Source organism: Desmodus rotundus, chromosome 2, assembly GCF_022682495.2.
Source record: "Desmodus rotundus isolate HL8 chromosome 2, HLdesRot8A.1, whole genome shotgun sequence".
In the NCBI taxonomy this organism is placed as follows: Eukaryota; Metazoa; Chordata; class Mammalia; order Chiroptera; family Phyllostomidae; genus Desmodus; species Desmodus rotundus.
In genome coordinates, this window is record NC_071388.1 from 208,210,637 (window position 1) to 208,229,565 (window position 18,929).

General features: G+C 61.1%; 1 protein-coding gene across 2 annotated transcripts in view; it reads right to left on the bottom strand.

Moving 5' to 3' along the window:
- HDAC4 (histone deacetylase 4) overlaps positions 1 to 17,707 on the bottom strand; it is a 182,107-nt gene extending 164,400 nt beyond the window's left edge. Inside the window, exon 1 of one of the 2 annotated variants that reach the window (XM_053919305.2) lies at positions 17,543 to 17,707. The gene's annotated coding sequence lies outside the window, so the exon portion shown is untranslated. The remainder of the gene's footprint in view (positions 1 to 17,542) is intronic. The other variant, XM_045198012.3, reaches the window with a different exon arrangement.
- Between the last annotated feature and the right edge of the window lie 1,222 nt (positions 17,708 to 18,929).

An 18,929-nucleotide genomic window follows, 5' to 3' on the forward strand; every position in this document is an offset into this window, starting at 1 on the left:
GGTTGTCTCAGATCCCAGTGGTGCCAGGGCCCACAGCCCCCCAGGGGAAGGAGGCGGGAGCAGGGGGCTGGAGAAGCAGAGACAGACGGTCTGGAAGACAGTGGACCTGACCAGGAGGCTGAGGAACCAATTCCAGAGTCTGGCAGATGGAACCTCAGTGCCCAGCCTGGGAGCCCCGGTTTCTGGAAGCAGGTAACCAGAGCGCAGTGTGTGAACCCACGGAGGTGAGAACCCAGGTTCCAGGCGCAGGCCTCTCCAAACAAAGGTGTATCTGCCAGGAGTCCGTGGTTACAAGCCACAAAAACCATCTAGGCAAATTAAGGAACCTCCCAGAAGAAACTGGGGATCTGGAGAGGCCCCAGTGGGGTCCTGTGTCAGAAGTCACAGGCAGCCCCGCAGGGACCTTGTCCGAGACTCATTCCCATCGGCCGCATCTGCGGGACCCTGGGAGTCACACACCTTGACCAGCAGGCCCCCTGCTGTGACTCCAACAGGAAAGGGGTCGTTTCCAGAGGAAAGCGAAGAGCTGGCCAGGGAAGGAAGGAACGGGACTGGGCAGACAGATGCCACAGAGAGCCACTAGGGACCCTGCAACCCCAGCACCAAGGCCGGAGCTGGGGATGTGCTCTGTGGGGCTAGAACAGTGGCTCCCCTGCAGCCTGGACGACCCAGGTCTCTCCAGTTGCCAGCTCCCCCACGGGACCTGCGGGTGGGACAGCGCCTGTGCTGGTGTCAGACCCACATCTGCCTCCTGTGGCTCGGCCCCGAGCTCCCAAGACCCCACCCCCAGCCTGGGAGAGAGCCCTGGCCATCAGGGCACCTCCAGGCGCTCTCTGCCCTCTGGAAAATACTGGGTCCCCTAAAGCGGACGCCCTGCAGTGTTTTGGGGAAATCACTGGGGGGTAAAGGCTCGGGGGCAAAGGCAGCTGGGAACACCAAGGTCTCCAGACCAGCTCAGAGATGTGTCCTCAGTGAAGCTGCGACCTTCCGTGCCCTTCCCCCTGGAACCCTGGCCCCTCACCCCGCGGGATCACTCCCCGAGCCTGCCTCCCTGGAAAGTCTTCTCCTGAGACCTGCGCCAGCGGCCCCCCCCCCCCACCCCTGCTGTCTTCCCCTCATAGCTCCCGACTCTGGGTTACCTACGGAGAGCGCACACCTCCTGGTTCATGTTGTCAGCCCTGCCCCGGGGGACAGCGGCACTTGCTTGCCCTGCGAGGCCCCACGGCGTGACGCACAGCACCGCAGGCACGTGGCAAAGATGCGCTGAACGGAATGGACTTTGGAAAGGGTCCTGTGTGCACCCCAGGAATCAGCTCAAAGTGGGCTGAGGCCCAAAGCGAACTGCTGCACCCGAAGCGCCCGCCCGCGCCCACCCCTCCACCCCTGGGGAGGTGACAGGAAGGGGGTTGCCAGGGCCACACCTAGACTTCTGGTGAAGATGGCGGCGCCGGCGAAGCAGCTGGCCTCCTCGCTCAACCGCATCAAAATCACCACTGAAACACAGAAGCACCAGCACTCAGAATCATCAGAAATCAAGCTGGATGGAGTCCTGTGCCCATGGAAGTGAAGAAGAACCCACTTCGAGACTGGTGGGGGTGGACACACAGACCCAGCTGCACCTGTACCCACGTGTGGCGGTGACAGCCGGGAGGGATGTGTCGGGAGCAAGACCCCCCAGACCCACACCAGGCCCCCTAGCCCAGGGTTCCAGCACCAGGAAGGTGAGTCCCTGTAACTTCTGGCTGCCAAAACCAGCGGGGATCGAGGCTGTCGGAAACAGAAAGTGCTGGAATCGCAGGCAGGTCCTCTTCAAGGGCACATGCATAGACTTACTGGACTCACTCTGCCTGAGAACCACATCTAATGCAGAAGATTCCAGAAATCCAAAAGCATGTGGCCTCAGGAAGCCACTGCCTCAGAGAAGGGCAGGGCTACTGGAAGAGACAGAACGATCGGTAATAAACACCTGGCTACAGAAGGAATTTGCACATTTTAATGAACGTGGTGGGACAGAGGAGAAAAGTTAGGAACACACCATTTTGTAGCTGAAAACTGAAGCTCCCGACAGAGAAAGCAACGCCACCCAAATCCCACCCGGAAGGCACGGTCTCTGTGCCTGGGTGGGAGGGCGGGGCTCGGCAACACTGCCTGACTTGCTCGACCACGGTCCCGGCCCTGTGCGGCCCCCTGCCCCGTGCACAGCAGCACCCCTTGGGCAGGAGGCCTCTGAACAGCCCCGCGCTGTGTGCGCCATGTGAAAACACACTAGAGAGCTAACATCAAGTGAGATGCCACGTGAGTGTGACACCACTCCTTTCAGCCTGGTGGGGACACCTGAGGGTGCCTGGCTAACAGCAGACCGTCCCTCTTCTAAGGAAGCACAGACAGACGTGGCACCGCAATCTCAGAAAATCACAGGGGCTTACGGTTGCGGGAACCTGAACGACGCTTCACAGACGTCTGAAATCTGTGTCTGCGCATCTCTAACCAAAGCAAACACTCCTGATAAACACTAGATGAACGTTGAACACAGGGCTCGACACCCGGCCGCCTTCATGGCTGCGTTCTTCTCCGATTCACGGCATGAGCTTCAAGCCCACATCTGGGAGGGTGAGCGGTAGAGAAGAATCTGCAGTTCTGACTTACAAGCTCCTTTAAAAGGGGCACGGTCACCCCGCTAATCAGGCAGTCTCTGACAGTAAGCGTCTATTTAGGTAAGGACATCGCTGTCTTTATTTTTATTTCCATTCCACACGGAACGAATGCACCGAATGCGTCACTGTGGCGTAAGTGTGCGCTAGTATCTCCCCCACCGAAGGCCCGAGTCTAGGGTTACCTACTGAGCCTCCTCCCTACAGCTGCCCTTGGAACTGTTAGCTGACCTAGTTTCATGGAGTAAACCATACACCTTCCAAAGAGTAAAAGTCTCATAATTATAAATGCTTAAGAGAACACGCTTTTTAGAATCTGATTAAGCGACCACAGAGAAATGTGGCAGACAACAGGGAAGACAGGTTTGCTCACTGACCACAACCTTCCGCATCCCGTCACACGGGCAGGGAGTGAGCACAGCTAGAAGTCCATGCGCCTCCCCTCCACGGCCTCGGCCCGCCAGGCTGGTGGGCAAACGAGGCGGTGGGCGAGACCACACAGCCTCTGGCACCCCAAGGCGGGAGGAAGCAAGCCAGTCACCCGCAGAAGGCACCAAAGGGCCCTCCCTGAAGGGGAGAGGCTAGGATGCCCCCTCTCACCACTTACGGTCACCAGCCTGCTGGAGATGCTGGCCGGGGCAGTACGGCAGGAAAAAGAAATGGAAGGCGGGACGACTGAAGAAGAACACGCCGCTTCATTCACAGACAATGCGCCCGGTGCACAGAAAACTCAGAGGGCCGACCGGTAACTAGCAAACTCCTAAGTGAACGTCATGAATCACTAGGTACAAGGTCAATGCGCACAAAGCTATTTCATTCCAGCAACAAACAGAAAATAAAAAAGATACTATTTACAGTAGCATCCGGTATCAGCAAGTCGGCAAACATCCAGGGCCAAATCTACCAAAAGGTATGTAAGAACTTAACACATTAAACTATGAAGTGTTAGAAGTGCAATTAAAGGTCTAAATAAATGAAGGAATACACCGTGTGCGTGGACTGGAGGTCCAGCATGATTAAGATTCCAGCGCTTCCCAAGTTAACTGGTGGTCAGTGCAACCTCAGTCAAATCCCACCAGAATTTCTTTAAACATTGACAAGTTAATTATAAGTTTTATATGGACGTACAGAGGACCCAGATAGCAACCCTGAGGAAAAAAGACCCGGGGAACTTACACCACTAAATCTCAGGATTTATTATACACCTGTGTAAACAAGACATTGGTGTAAGACTAGGTAAGTAAAACGAGAAACAGAACACTCCGGAGGGAGACCAGCACAAACCCAGCCACGTGCTTGGAGCAGAAGCTGCCGTCTCATCCGCAGGGAGCAGGCGGGCTGGGCCTACTGCTACCCTGACGCAGACGAGCGGGCCACGGCCCACCTTCAGGAGCATTAGGGAGACAGATCACACAGGCGGCAGGAAAGACAACCCAGCCGAGCCCAGAGGGCAGCAAGGAGAAAGATCTGCAGGTAGACGAGGGTTCTTAGATAGAGTTTTAAATCTTTTGAGGCATTGACCATAAGGGGGAAAAAACGATACATTGTTTTCTGCATCAAACTCATACCTGTGGTTTGTCAAACGCCCAGTGTAAGAGTAAAAGGCAGCCCAGAGCGCAGAAGAAGTTCATCTGTCCAAAATACATCCTGCAAAGGACCAGGATCCCAAATATATACATAAGTCTTACAAATCACTACGCATAAAAACGCAGACGACACAAATAAAAAATGGGCAAAAGGTACGAACAGGCACTTTCACAAAGGAGGGTGCCAACCGGTCCAGCAGTGCGTGAAGAGGTGCCCAGCCTCGCACTCACAGGGAAATGCAAACTAAAACCGCAACCGGGCGCTGGCACGGAAGTGGAGCTGGGGCTCACACTCGGCCGTGAGTGTGAGCGGCACAACACTGAGGGAACCTGCCTGGAGACAAGCACTGAGGCTGAACGGCTCACACCTGGGCCCCAGCAAGGCCCCTCCTGGGCGCACGCCCTACGGAAATGCATGGATTTGCTCACCAAAGCCATTTACACGGGGGCACACCGGGGCACGTGTCAGGTTGCCCGGCTTGGACCAATCAAAGCTCAGGAACAGCGCAGGCTCACTGCAGCGGAGGGGGAGGGGAGGGGGAGGGGAGGGGAGGGAGGGGGGAGGGGAGGGAGAGGGGAGGGGGAGGGGGGAGGGGAGGGGAGGGGAGGGGAGGGGGAGGGGCGTGCGCAGGCCCCGGCAGGTTCGCGGACAGAGGGGCACACACGTGAAATTACTTCTCATTTGAATGTGCCCCCGTGAAGTAGTTAATGTACTTGACATTTGATTAATTTAAATTAGTTTAAATTTTAATCAAAAAACAAACTCTTGACTGTGATTTTTCTGAGTCCTATTTGTGCGGTGAGCTTTCCAACGGGCGCTGTTCCGTCGGGCAAACGTCCTCAATGCAGCACGCACTGCCGGCCCGCGGTCGTGCCTGCGGAGGGTCACTTTGCGGTCGACGGTTGCACGCCGGCAGACTTACGGCTCCTTTCCCCGTAGAGTGTGGGGACAGATGGCCTTTCGGCTCCCGGCAGGCCCTGCACTCGAGAGGAAGCAGTCCGCTCCTTCCGAGTGGCGCCAAAGCAGGCCCCGCCGCCCCTCAGCAGCCTCCTCCCGGCCCCTCGGGGCCCGCCGGACCGACGCTGGGGGGCAGCGGGCAGCGGCGCTGGCCGCGGGAGCTCCCGTGCAGACACACGGCACACACGGGAACAACCGTCGGCGGCAACACAGCATCCATCGCTCCCCTGAACAAAACGGCCCCCAGCCCCTGGACCCCTCTCCCCACGGCTGCACATCGATAACCAGCCGCACCCTGGTTTTAACATGGTTAAACTTCTTGGTAAAATAAACGCTTTAGATTAAGGGTCCAAATGGATCAAGTGTCCAGATAAAACAATACTTGTTTCCTTTAGCTGCTAGAGAAAATGAAAGATTCTGGGAGGAGGGGCCTGGAGATGTGACTTGTAAGTGTGAAATTCTGGATCACTTAACATCAAAGAGCCATGAGTGTTTCCACGTAAGGCAGCCAAGGCCAGGGGCGTCCTAGGCAGAGAGACGGCCGCGGCCCCGAACGAAAACAGGACCTGGAGCAGTGCCCCACACAGGACACCCCGGGGCGGGTGACAAGCAGCCTCATGCCCTTCGACTGCAACCACCATAAACCCGAGCCGGTGCCGCTTCCCGACCACGCGGGACCACCCTCACGGACAGTCCTGGGAGAACGGACGCCAGCTCAGTGACAGGAGGCTCCAAGGACCGAGGAGCAACCGCTCCTCCTCCTTCCCCCAACTGCAGGAACCACTGTCGCTGAATCTGCGTGTGGAAGTGTGTCCGGGCGTGCTCCCCGCACTCCTGAGCCCTCACGAGCGAAGAGTGGTTTTCCAGGGGCGACAAGACCTGCGAAACCACTGCAGGCGAAGCGCAGAGCAGGCTGCAAGAGCCCCGGTCCCCCGCTGGGCCGGACGTTCCGGGGCCGGGCGAAATGTGAAACGCTGCCTCTCTCGTTACTCCCTAGTCTGTCTCACAAGGTAATTACTTCCCACGAAAAACTATAGAATCTCCATCACTATGGCGCGGGTTCAGTTCTAAGAGATGAAATGTTTTCAAACTACATTCGTTGCCAATATGGTAGGTATCACCAGACAGGAGCCACCGAAACAAAGAACCCCGTGGGGACCCCACACGACCACCACGGAAGGGTCGGCCCGGGGAGGCCTGCCCCAGCCCAGGGCCACACCCTCCCAGCAGAGCAGACTCCTCCCAGCACGCAGGGCGGCAACGCTCTGCAGGCCTCCCACCAACAGGGGCAGCAAGGACACTCAGTGCAGCCCCTCGCCGTCCTGTCCGCTCCGAACAACCTACTCGTCGCAAACACAGAGTCTCCAACAGCCCGAGCATGGCCATTGCCCAAGCACTGCAAGGCCTCGCCTCCCCGCAAGCCCCAGGTGTTCCAGGTGCTGCAGGTCCCCAGGCTCCCCCTCTGACTGGCCCAGGCCGGCCCTCAGAGAGAAGGGACAAGGGACGTGTGCCTGGCCCCACGCCCAGCGACAGCAGGTGCCACTGCATCGTGACCTCCAGCCCAGCTGCTGGGCCACCACCGGGCCCACAGCCTCTTGCACTGTGTCCTTCCCACACGGCCTCAGAGTGCGCTCCGACAGCCCTGCAGGGGGTGGTCAGGGCCCTGCAGACCCCCGAGGAAGGGCTCTGGGCTGTTGCTGCACACCAGGAGAAGCGGGAGAGGCACACTGTGACCACCCTAGCTCTGAAGGACATGTCCACAGCTGTCAGTGGTGTGGCCTTCCACTGGCCAGGCCCAGGACCAGCCACCTCCCCGCCACTGCGCACAGTGGCCCGCGAGGAGGCGACCGACCCTGATCAGCCACAGACCAGAGAGTAGGGCCAGGTGGTCCTGCACCCCTGCTGCCACTCATGCCGTCCACAGTGAGCCCAGACCCTTCTCAGCCCCACTCGGTGGCCATGAACAAGGCCCAAGGGGCTGCATCTGAGTGACAGTCGGCATACAGCGGGCAGGGCTGGGGTGGGGCCATGGGAAACGCCAGGGAAACGCCAGCCAAAGGCATGAACCACCCGCTGCACACTGCACTCCCTCTGGGCTCCTGACATCCGCACAGGGATGTGGCTCCCGAGACCGTGCTCACGAGGGACTCTGCGCAGTGGGGTGATGGCGTGTCACTCCCCAGGACACACACGCATCACACCCTCACTGCGCACTGTGGACGCACACCATGTCGTCGGCCAGGGACGCCTCAAGAAAGTACCACACAACGACACTGCTGTGACCAATCACTACAATGCAGCTGGTGAAGAGACCCTGGTGCCCCGGTCCTGGGCATAAGCCCCAGGCAAAGCGTTCCTGGCCCCCCAAGCCCCGCCCCAGGTGACTCCACAACACAGTAGATTGCACAACAATGAAAGTGAGGACATGCCAGCACCTCCTACCGAGGAGGAGGAGGTGGCCCCAGGGAAAAGTAAGCTGCCATGAGTCAGCCCCTCCCGGACAGACACCCCCTCCTCACATCCTGGGGAGCCGCCACCTACCTGGTGCGGTGTCCCCTCCCAGGGCAGCCTGGGCCGCACCGCAACAGGGCCGGGGACGGTCTTGCTTGTCCACGATTCTTCCAAATGTCACTTCCTCTCGCTCTCTGATCCTGCCCCTGAACGCAGTCCCCTTTAACATCAGCCAGGAAGGTGCCACCAGACGGCTCCCCCAGGCCTGCGCCTGTCCCGCCAGCACAGGTCTGACGCCATCTGCTCACTGCAGCAGCAGCTCACGTGCCCACGGTAGGGCACCGGCCCCACTGGCCGCAAGCCCCGACTCCCACTGGGCCCCAGGGGTTCTCGGTGCGTCAGCCACGGGAGCCGCCAGAAGTCTGGGGGCTCTGCGGTCTCCGGGGGTGCAGGTGCAGTTGGTCCGAGAGGCACGGGGCAGACCCTCTAAACCGAGTACCCGTGTCCTGCCGGCTGAGCCTGGCCCCAGGTTCCTCCCGTCTACGCCACTGAGACGTCCCAACATCTGTGTCACCCCGAGTAAGGTGCTGGCCCTGGCAGAAGGTGCCTGGAGCCGAGCAAGCAGGCCCGGCTGTCATCTCCTCACAGGACAGAGCTTACAGCGTGCCCAGGCAGGTGCCAGGGCATGGCAGAGGTCCCAGAGGTGCAGAGGCGGAGACTCTAGGAGAAGGACCCCACCTGGGGCAGGTGTCCAGCCGAGACAATCCCCGCCGTGCCTTTAAGCTTTGAGTGGGGACGCTACCTCCAAATAGCGGCCTGAGAACCGTGCCTGCCCAGGTTCATCCCAAGAACCTCTGATGTCCTCTGGAAATTGAAGTTCTATGGAAATCAGAATGCCTAGTTTTCAAACTCTCCCTGTCTCACAGAAAGACTGTGGAAAAGGCAGGGTGTTGGACAGCAGTGGTAGCTGCAGGGAAACTGGTCCCAGCGCAGCACCACTGTCGGGTAAGGCCCAGCGCCCTCTGCCCAGCCAGTGGCAGGGGCACCAGAGAGGACACACAGCTCCCACAGCTGCACCCCCGCCATGGATCTAGCCAGGCCACCGCCCCTGCAGCCACTGAATCAGCCAGGCAAGGCGGCCCCTGGCCTCCTGGCCCCCTGGTCATTGGCAGCGTCTCTGGGCCGCATGTTCCTGGGAGGAGACTAGCAGGCTGACCCAGGATGTTGGGAGGCAGGGCTGGGAGGAAGCTAGAGCAGTCAGGAGCAGGCAGTAGGGGCCGGAGGTGAGGGACCAACTCTAACCAGGTGATGACCGACCCAGAAGAGCAGGGGAGGGAGGAAGTCCTGGGACCCTGGGGAGCGAGGGTCCAGTCCCCGGTCTCATTGCCCCCAGGCCCCTCCTTCCGGTAGGAGCGCACCTGCAGCTCACGCTGTCCTTTCCATGAGCAGAGTCGGCCACACCGCCTTTCAACAACAGGAAACAAACAGACCCCCTTGCAGACTCCCTGCAGACTCTGTGCAGGGGCCCCGGAAGCATCTCCCCGACTCCTCTTTCCAAAGGAAAAGACCCCCACCCCACCCCACCCACCCCCGGCAGCCTGCCCACTCACTGCGCACTCCCAAGAGCCCCCAGTGACGCACACGGACTCGACAGTGCGTGCTGAGTTACACGTTCGTCACGTGGGACGTCCGTCAGTGTTCAAACACACACACTCTGCAACGCGCACGAAGGCACGGTCACTGTGCGAAGGTCTTTTCCGTCAGCGTTAGCCAGCGCTGGCGGCCAGCAGGGCCCGGAGCGCAGCCCCGTGCCTCTCCCGCAGCCGGCGGGCCCGGCTGAGAGCAGCTGCCCGGCGGTGCGGACTCGCCTCACAGGCCTGAGCGCCAGGTAAGATGCGGAGTTTTATGTGCCGCCCTGTCTCTCACCTGATGAAGATAGTTTTCAAAGCTAGACACACACACACACTTCAGCACACCGGCCGGCTATCTGTCCTGCGGACTGCCTCCCTGCTCTGTCCCCAACTGCCCGGACCCGTGCCGAGTGTCCTCCTCCACTTGGCCTTGCCACCCAGGCCAGGAGACAAGGCACCACACCCATTCAAACCTCGCAGAGCTCGGCAGCCACTCCCACGGCACCACCGGCACGCAGCCACGACGGAGCAAACAAGCGCCTGTGTTGCAGTAACTGGGGAAAATGCCTGGAAGATGCCGCCTTGCCCCGCCACACTCATCAGGGTGTGCAGAGCGCATCCGTGGTCAGGACCTGCCGCCCAAATGCACTGGGAAACGAAGGAAACAGATTCCAGGAATCAGCTGCGAGGGCGCCGCTTCCCATTCCTCGATTCCTGCAGCATCACACTGAGGACGTGCGGCTCCTGCCGGCACCGGTGTAGCATTCTCTGAAAATGCGATTTACAATTCAGCCAGCTCCTCTCCTTTGATGCGGTCGCTCCGGCGCGGACCTGCCTCTTTGTTACGTTCCGCTGCATCTGCATGTGGAACCAGCCCTAGCTAGGAAGACCTAAGTTCTGGGCACCCGAGCCCATTTTCCCAGTTTGGAAGAGAAAGGGAGAGGAGAGAACAAAGGTAGATTTTATCCACACACACACAAAGTAAATGAAAGCGGACTTCACTTCCTCCCCCCAGCTGGTACGTGACGCCTGCAACTTGTCCCGGAGTGGCTTCGAAGTCACTATTTGAGGGACATGACTGTGCAGCAGAACCAGATCCAGCTTGGTCCAAGTGCCATGCGGCTGAAACTCGAGCTCGCGTGCTGCCCACTGTCAGGCCAGGGCGTCAGCCTCCGAGCCAGTGACAGTGAAACCACCGGAGGGAAAACCCCTGGACAGCCTCCGCCTCTCTGCAAGGGCACCTCCCGAGGCCAGAACCCCCAATGCTGCAGCGCTCACATGCTCCAACCCCCAAGACTGCCTCTCCGGCCACCAGAGGAAGCTCCCCGGGTCGCTCAGGCCCCCAAAGCGGCAGCCAGACTGATGCAAATCACACAGGGCCCTGCAGGGGACAAGCTCTGATGTCACCCACGGTGGCCCGCCGAAGGCACAGAACCACGCCGACGCTGGCTGGTTTCCCGAGTGAGGCAGGGCCTGCACCCACGGAACAGATTAAAATTAGGCGCCCTAATTATTAGACTGTCACAGAAAAAGCCGGAAAGACCTTTTCTGTAAAAATGAATAGAAGTGACGGATTTCTCCATTTGCTTGCATTTGTGATACACAGCCTGTCTCTTATTATCAAGGCAGTCATTAAAAAATACTGTTGCCACATATGCAAATTAAATCATTAGTATTTTTCCCAATTACAGTAACTGATTATTTGTATTGCTGATCTATTCTCCCAATTTTCTTCCTTTAATATTAATGCTATTGGGGGTGCTTTAATAAAAAACACTCTCAGGCAACACAGAGCAATAACTTCCCTTCTCTTCCCTGGGATCCTGTAACTGCAGCCCCCACCCCCCCCAGCCCCGTGAGGACTTGGTCACGCAGGGCTAGCCCCCCCCCCCAGTGGGAGCTTCCTCACTGTCCATCCCACCCGGCCGTTCCCCCAAGGCACAGGAGGACATGCCTGTTTCCTGGGGCCCCAGCCCAGCAGTGCAGGTGGGGTGCCAGCAGCTGCCTGGTGCCAGCAAATCTCCACCACACGCCCGCACTGCCCCCACCCCAGGAGTCCCCCAATGAGGGGAGCAGCCCCTGTGCAGACCTTTGTCATTCACACTTCAGCTCTGAGAGCTGACCCTCTGCGAGCCAACTCCTGCCTGTGAGTCAGGGCTCAGAAGGGGGACACAGGCTGGCTGCCCCGGCACAGGGCTGGCCTTGCAGACAGATGTGATGGAGTGGGGCTGGGGCCCAGGGCCCAGCACCGGCGCCCCCACACCTGGCTGCTCCGAGAACCAGAGAAACAGAGAAGCGCACAGTCCTAGGGGAAGCGACGAAGAAAAGGTCCTTTTCCAAACCCACAAACCGACAGACTGACCTCCTGACAGGCAGTTACAAAGTGTTCCTTCCTGGAGCGTGTGACCGGGCACCACCAGGCCCCAACTCCACAGTTCAAATGCCAGACACGGAGCCAGGATGCCCAGCAGAGACCGCTGAGGCAGAGCGGCCGCAGCACAGGAGGGAGAACTAGGAGTGCAAGGCGAGGCTGAGGCCACACCGGCCTGCAGAGCGCCCAGGACAGCCTTCTCTGGGGGCAGAGCAGGAAAGCAAACTCTGAGGGCCGCTGCCGGTGACCCCAGCTCCCTAGTCCAAGGGCTCCATGGTCCCAGGTACAGGAGATGGACAGAGATGCCCAACGCCCACAGGCCATGGGGCATCCAGGGAGCCTCTTCCTCATGCCCCCTCCTTAGCCCGGGCACCTCGGCCTTGCCACCCAGCCTCCCGTGCTGCAGTCCCCGAGGCCCCTCCTGCTGTGGGAAGAAGCCCTCTCCCATGTCCTCTGAGAAACACTCTGCTGCAGGCCTCCCAGGGAACCCTGGGCCTCAGCTCCCCTCGGCCTGAGGCCTCCCAACCTCATCCCATCGGGGCCTGCAAGGAAATGAGCTCACGCTCTGCACCCTGGGCTGGGGGCTGCTTTGAGTACTGAGTGGGGTGCAAGGACTGCAGGAAATGGGGCTCGGGCTGGGACAGGTGGAGGGGGGCTCCGCCCAGCCCCTGGGGTAGGCACCAGGAGGTACAGGGGCCACAGGAACAAGGCCCACAGGTGCCAACTGCTTCTTGCCTCTCAACTCAAGCCATGAGAAGTCCTGCAGCTCCCACAGCTCAGGCGGGGCGGGGCTGGGCAACAGCCCCAGACCCTGTTTCTTCGGAGTCTGCCCTGGGGACTGAAGGGTGGTGTGACACAGCAGGACTCAGAGACCCTAACTGTGGCCTTGTCCACTCCTTACCACGAGGCACAGAGAGGCCAGAGGCCAGGAGAAACAGTCCCATTAGGGGTTCCCAGGAGGCTGTGAACACACCCTCATCACTAAGGAATGGGAAGGGGGCCGCCGGGAGGCTTCTCCTGCTGTGGACCTGGAAACCAGCAACCCCCACCCCCCAGGCCCTGCTTCAGTAAAGCCTGGGGTGGGAGAACCCAGCCAGAGGACCATGAGGTCCCTGCAGCCAGGCCACAGAGGAGTCGGCTGGGCGGGGCATAGCCGTAGGTGAGACAAGAGGCCCAACTGCTATTCCAGACAACAGGGGGCCTTGCTGTCTGGGGTCTGGGCGTGGCCAGGAGAGGTGGAGGGCCAGCGGGGCCTGGAGCAGACATGCAGGGGGCGCAGCTCAGGGAGACTGTGGGTGCAGCCCTGACCGCATCCACAGGCGTCAAGGCCGCAGGCACCGGCCCAAGTATGAGAAGAGGGGAGTGGAGGGGCGTCATCGTGAGGAGTAAAGGCCAGAGAGGAGAGGGGCCACCACCACTGCCAAGCCAGAGTGCTCTGCTGCTGCAGGAGCCGTGTGACAGGGGTCCCAGGCCCTCAAGGTCTTGCTGGTTGGGGGCTGCCGTGGAAGAAAGGGGAGCCCTTCACTGGAAGGTCCTGGAAGAGGAGCACCACCAGAGGAGGCAAGGCCCCTAGGTGCCCAGGGGAGGAGGCGAGGCTCGGGGGCCTGGGTGACTCTGGCTGAATCACGCCGGAGCCCCCCACTGGGCAGCGTGGACGTGCCTCCTGCGGATCTGTGCCCTGCAACGCCACAGCACTGTGCAGTGAGACCCGCCGGCACACCGGCGTCAGGGGCGCCCGCTGGACCTCCGCAAGGACCCTCACCCCGAGTCCGAAAGGGGCCACAGCGTCTGGGCCCACCCCAACCTACAGGCCCTCGGACAGGTCACTGCTCCAACTCCCACGTGAGAAACCCCCACCCGGCCATCCTGAGGAAGCCACACTCGTCAGGACTGAGAAAACGAGGGTCCACACCCAGAGATGAGGCTGCGTGGAGGGGGATTTCCTCACGCCCACCGTCCTCGGATGCGCCTCATTCCAGAAACCCCGCTGCTCCTCGCTCAGCCACAGGCGCGCAGGCCGACCAGCTGCCATCAGCCCGCCGGCCACGAGAGAGGGGCAGGCTTCCGTTCTTCCCTCGGGCCGCCACGTGTGCATGCGTGCCTGTGTGTGTGTGCACCTGTGTGCGTGCACGTGCTGCCCTGACAGGCACGCCCTGTGTGCGTGAGTGCACGCCTGTCGGGGGTGCGTCCACAACCTCGCTGGCTGAGGAAGAGGGAGAGGAGGACCCTGGTAACAGGTGCCCTGGACCAGGTCACCGCCCCGCCCGTGGGCACAGGGACTGCAAGCAGGGGTGGCCCCCAGGGGAAGCAGAGGGGTAGGAACCTCTTCCCGCCTTCCCAGACCAAGAGGCCACCTGCAGCCTAGTCCCACCATAGGGGTTGCTGGTTCCTCACTGTCCAGCTGTGCCCCAGCCAGCAGGGGCCACAGGGCTAGCCACCACCAACAGCAACACGACCCCTAGGAGAGCGTTCCCGTCCCAGCTGGTGAGAGGCCCTGACCTCCCTGAGGAGGAAACCCTCGGGGTGGGGAAGGGGAGGTCTGAGGGTGTCTCCTCTCCCTCTGGCTGGGACGCCCTCCACACCAGGGCACATAGCAGGATGCGTGCCCAGCCCTGAACCACCCAGAGCGCATCCCAGAACGAGCCCTGCACCTCCCACCTGGGTGTGGGCGGCTGTGCCGAGAGTCCCCACCTGTGCGGAAGAAGAGACAGGCAGGGGCTCGGGCCCAACGAGCGCCCCTTGTCACGCCACCTGCTTCTGCTTCGGTGTCAGCGGGGAGTGAGTGAGGGTCTCCGAGCCGCAGGGCTGCTGAAGGACCAACAGAGGGAATTTAATAATGGCGCAGTGGCTGGCACTGAAGGGACCCGGCGGGATGCAGCTGGGCAGGGTCCACCCAGCTCACGGGCACCTGAACCTAAAGCAGGGCGACAGCATTTCCTCTCCCTGTGGCCTCAGCAGGTCCCGGAGCTGGGCCACAGCCTCCTCATCTGGCTCGACCCCGAAAGCGCTCGTCCCCAGAGGAAATTCTCGTGCCCACTCTGCAGGTGGGAAGACTGAGGCACAGGGAAGCTGGGTAACTGGCCACTTACATACTGGGGCGGCTGTGAAGCCTGGGTTTTCAGCCCATCTATCTAATCCCAAAGCACATCCCTTCCCACGTAGCCTGTGCCTGCAGAGAGGCAGACAGGCTGACGGGGTTTCCGGAACTGCCGGACTTGTGCTTGCCCTTCTCAGGATACCCTCAGCATCCACCCCCTCCGCACAGGGCAGGGGCGCTTCCCAGTGCACCCCCAGACAGCTGCCTTGGTCCCTTTGGGTTCCCCAGATGCACAGCCCTGAGGGCAGCAGGGCTGGTCAGGGAAGCCGACTCCACAACCAGCTTCTGGAAGACACGGAACCACTCAGCACATTCCGTGCCCCTGGCCACAGTGAGAGTTCAGAGGCGCACAGGTGGCCCGAGGCAAATGCAGCAGAGTGAATCCAAGACTTGCTGGGACAGATACTCCTTTCCTGGTGGCACGACCTAGCAGGTGTGCAGCTGGCGGGACCCTCTTAGGACCAGGAAGTTGACTCCCAAGACGGGGACGAAACAAGCCCGTCTCAGTGACAGCATGGAGGAGCTGGGTCTGCTCTCCTCACCTGGACTCCTTCACCTGCACTTTCCAAAGAAGCAAGTCAGTTCCCTGAAGAGTGCTCTCTGACCCTGCCACAGAGGGACCCTCACTGATGCACAGCTACCGGAAATACCCTCCCACCCAGGACTGAGAGCCACTCACAAAGACGTTCCCTTAGAGCATCTTTCCCACCACCCAGGAAGGATGTAATCTGGTCTCCTGCCTCCATGCCCGTCCATTCACCAGAGGTTACCAGTGCTATGACACAGTTGCCCCCTGCACACACCCCCACAGGGCCACCTGTGGAGGGCCCTGCCCACAGGGCACAGAAGCACCCAGCCTCTCTGATCTCTAAGTCCCCAGGCCTGCGGCCCCCAGAACCCAAGCACCCAGGCCACGCAGATTCCCCCCAGCCACAGCTGCCTCGAGGAGCAGCCTTCCCTCACGCCATCACTGGCGGCACGCTCTGTCCCTGACGCTCCCTGCTGGCACACGATAAAGAACAGAAGGGAAGCCAGGGCAGGAACCCCTGCGACTGGCTCTGCAGCACACAGCCAGTGTCCGGGACACCAGACAGCGCTACAGCGTGAAGGCCTGGCACGAAGTCTCCCTCATTCCAGCTCACAGTCACCCTCGGGGCCAGGGACCGCAGCCGCGGTGGCCTAGGGATGCATCGCACCTCAGTCAAGCCAGGCACAGCGGGACAGCATGGCCGCGGGCAGCCCGGTGCAGGACACAGAGCAGTGGACAGCACACCACGTGCTGCGTGAGGGTGCTGCTGAGCTTCTGAGAACAGGTCTCCGCCAGCTAAGACACGGCACCTGCGAGGACAGCGGCAGACGGCTCGCTCCCAAGTGAGGCCCTTCAGGGAGGCGCCCGCCCTGCCGGACTTGAGCACACAGATGCGGCACAGACGCCCTGAGCTGGCATGGGGCCTCTGGGGGACACAGGCCCAGCGACCCCCCACTGCCCAGCGGACCGCAGCCGACCTGAGACCTGCCCTCAGAGAGGGGTAGGGAAAGGCAGAGCCTCAGGGAGCGGCCCCTGCTTAGCACCCCCTTTCTGCCTCCCGGAGGCTCCCAGGAAGGAGCCCGTCTCTCACCTGCAGCAGCAAGGCGACATCAGCCAGCCAACCGGGTCACAGCAGTGGGGCCAGGCCTCAACGCCCATGGGCGGCCTCGGCCCCGGAGCCATGGGAAAGCAAGGTGTCCGCACCACGGACACCCTTCTGGGCGCAACAGACAAGTCGAGCCACCTGCACCTTCGCCCTTTGGCCCGAGCCCGCCAAGGAGCCCCGAGGCGGGAAAGAAAGCACAGGGAAAGGCAGAACCCACTGCGCGCCTCTTGGCCCCTGCAGCTCCGTCCTCGCCTTGGTTAAAGAATTCTGAAAATAATAGCTTCCCCCAAAGGCAGCCCACACTTGGCTTAGTGCTGCGCATTCTGACGCAGGACATTCTTCTTCGGGCTGTGAGCCGGGACCCATTTCACACTGCTGTTTGTTAACTCCTCGTCCCAAAAGGGCTAGTTGCCATCAGCCTGGGGAGGGGCCGGGGGTGGCCTCGATGCTCCACCATGGCAGAGGGGGGCACTGGGGGAAGGTGGCTCTGGGCGCTGTGAGCCAGGAGGCCACTTCCAGCTGTCCAGAGCGAGGTGGGTCAGCAGCCCACACGCCCTCAGCCACCTGGAGAAGAAAGAACAGTTAGGAGGTGGCAGGGGGCTGCTGCCCAAGCTGACAATGCAGGACGGGCTCAGGTGGCCACTACAATCAAAGGCAGACACCCGCTGCGGAGGAGGTGAGCGTGAGGAGACCAAAGCTGGAACTGAAGTGCCCCGGTGCCATGTCCCTGGATGTGTCCCTCTGACCCGGAGACCCGCGGGGACTGACGACCCAGCCCTTAGGCTGGCAAAGAGAGGTTTTCCAAAGAACAGGGACTGAAACCACCTATTACGACCTTTTCGGTGCAAAGTCTGCCATCAATTTTATGTCGGAGTGGGTTTCAGTCCACTGCAGCGCCTGCCACCCCTCAGCGGCTGCGCTCCTAGCACTTGTTAATTAACCACGGGGCCTGCGCCAGTGGGTGGCGGGTCCCTCCTGGTGGTGGAGGCCCTGGTGGATGACTGCACCCCCCTGGGTGTCCACAGCCCCAAAGGTGGGGTGGGGTGGGTGCAGACCAGCCTCCTCAGAACTCTCTAAGCCCTTCGCCCTTGCGGGTCTCAACTGTCAGTTCTGAGGGGACAGCTGCAAGCGTCGCCCCAGAAGACCCCGCACCCTCCACTGACCTGCTTGGCGCCCGCCTCACGACCAGCAGACCTGCGGGGTCCTGCTTTCTGCCGTTGCACCCCGAGATGCCCTGCAGGGGGCCAGGGGGCCGCAATCCACTGTTGACTCCGGATGCACGGAGCGAACAGCAGGATTAGAAGCTGCTCAGGTCCCTTCCAGAATGTTCTCTAGAATGACTCCCAGGGCGCTCAGGTCCTCACAGCGATGCCAAGGAGTCCGGGCTCTCAGTGACACTGGCTGAAGGAAGAAGGAACAGAAACAGCTACCTCCCATCAGGCCGCGGCCACCCTGGAGCCCTCGGTGACAGCGCCACGGTCCCCACGCATGCCCCAGAGACGGCTGGCCTTGCACCCCGAGTCCCTGACCCTGTACTCTCTGCCAGGGACAGGGCCCCTGCTGGGAAGTGGAAGGAATGGAAGTTGTGTGCAAGGGGCAGCAGGGGATGCTTCGCAAAGCTGAGCCTGCGCACCAGCCCACAGGCCCCTGGGCCCTCAGAGCCAGCCAGCACCTAGCCACAATGGCCCTGCCATCCTGCCGCGGCCCACAGCTCTGGGTGAAAAGGACCCCACTCCGTTCCCAGCCCTGCTTCAGCCTCCCCACCAAGAGGGCCTGGCCCCAGCCTCGCAGCCTGGGGCACCTGTGTGTATGTCCTCTTCCTCCCAGGGCCCCCAGTGGCTGAGCTCCTTGCAGGCAGGGACCAGATCTCCCCGGTGGAGACTGGGGTCACAGGACCTGCCAGGGCCTCTGCCACTGAGTTCCCGTGCAAGGAGCATTTCTTTCCTCAAAGCCATCCATTCTCTGTCCCTTCACTGTATACTTGGGCTTGTGTGCAGGCTTAAGATTTGCAAAATAACCACTGTCCAATGAAAACATCCGGGAAACACTCCCAGACCCCACAAGCACCACCCCCCCTTCGAACAGAGGCCGCGGGGGTCACAGAACTGCTCTCGGGCTGGAGAAGACGCTCCAGCAATGAGAACCAGAAAGCAGCCAATGCTCCGGAGGGAGGACGCAATTCCATCACCGTTGCACACTCCCACTCAGAAGGCCAGCTGGGGCTGAGGGCCTCCCGCCTGCCCTGGGCCAAAGCCCGGCAGCAGGTGCTCCGTGAAGTGGTGAGTGTGTCGCTGAGGGAAGGGCTTGTGTGGGCCCTCGGGGAGAGCCTGGTCCAGGCCTGGCCCCCGGGCCCGTGGCCCCTTGGTGCCGCTGCCCGTGCTCTGGACTTGCCTGTCTCCTCCTGGCCTCGGTCTGGGAGCATCGGGGTTCTGGCTTGGAGACGGTGTGCTTTTAAAGAGATGCCGAAAACAAAAGTGCAGTGGGCCCTGCGACCCGGCGAGGAACGGCAGGAGGAAGGGCCCCCTGGCACACAGCTGTTGAGTGGCAACA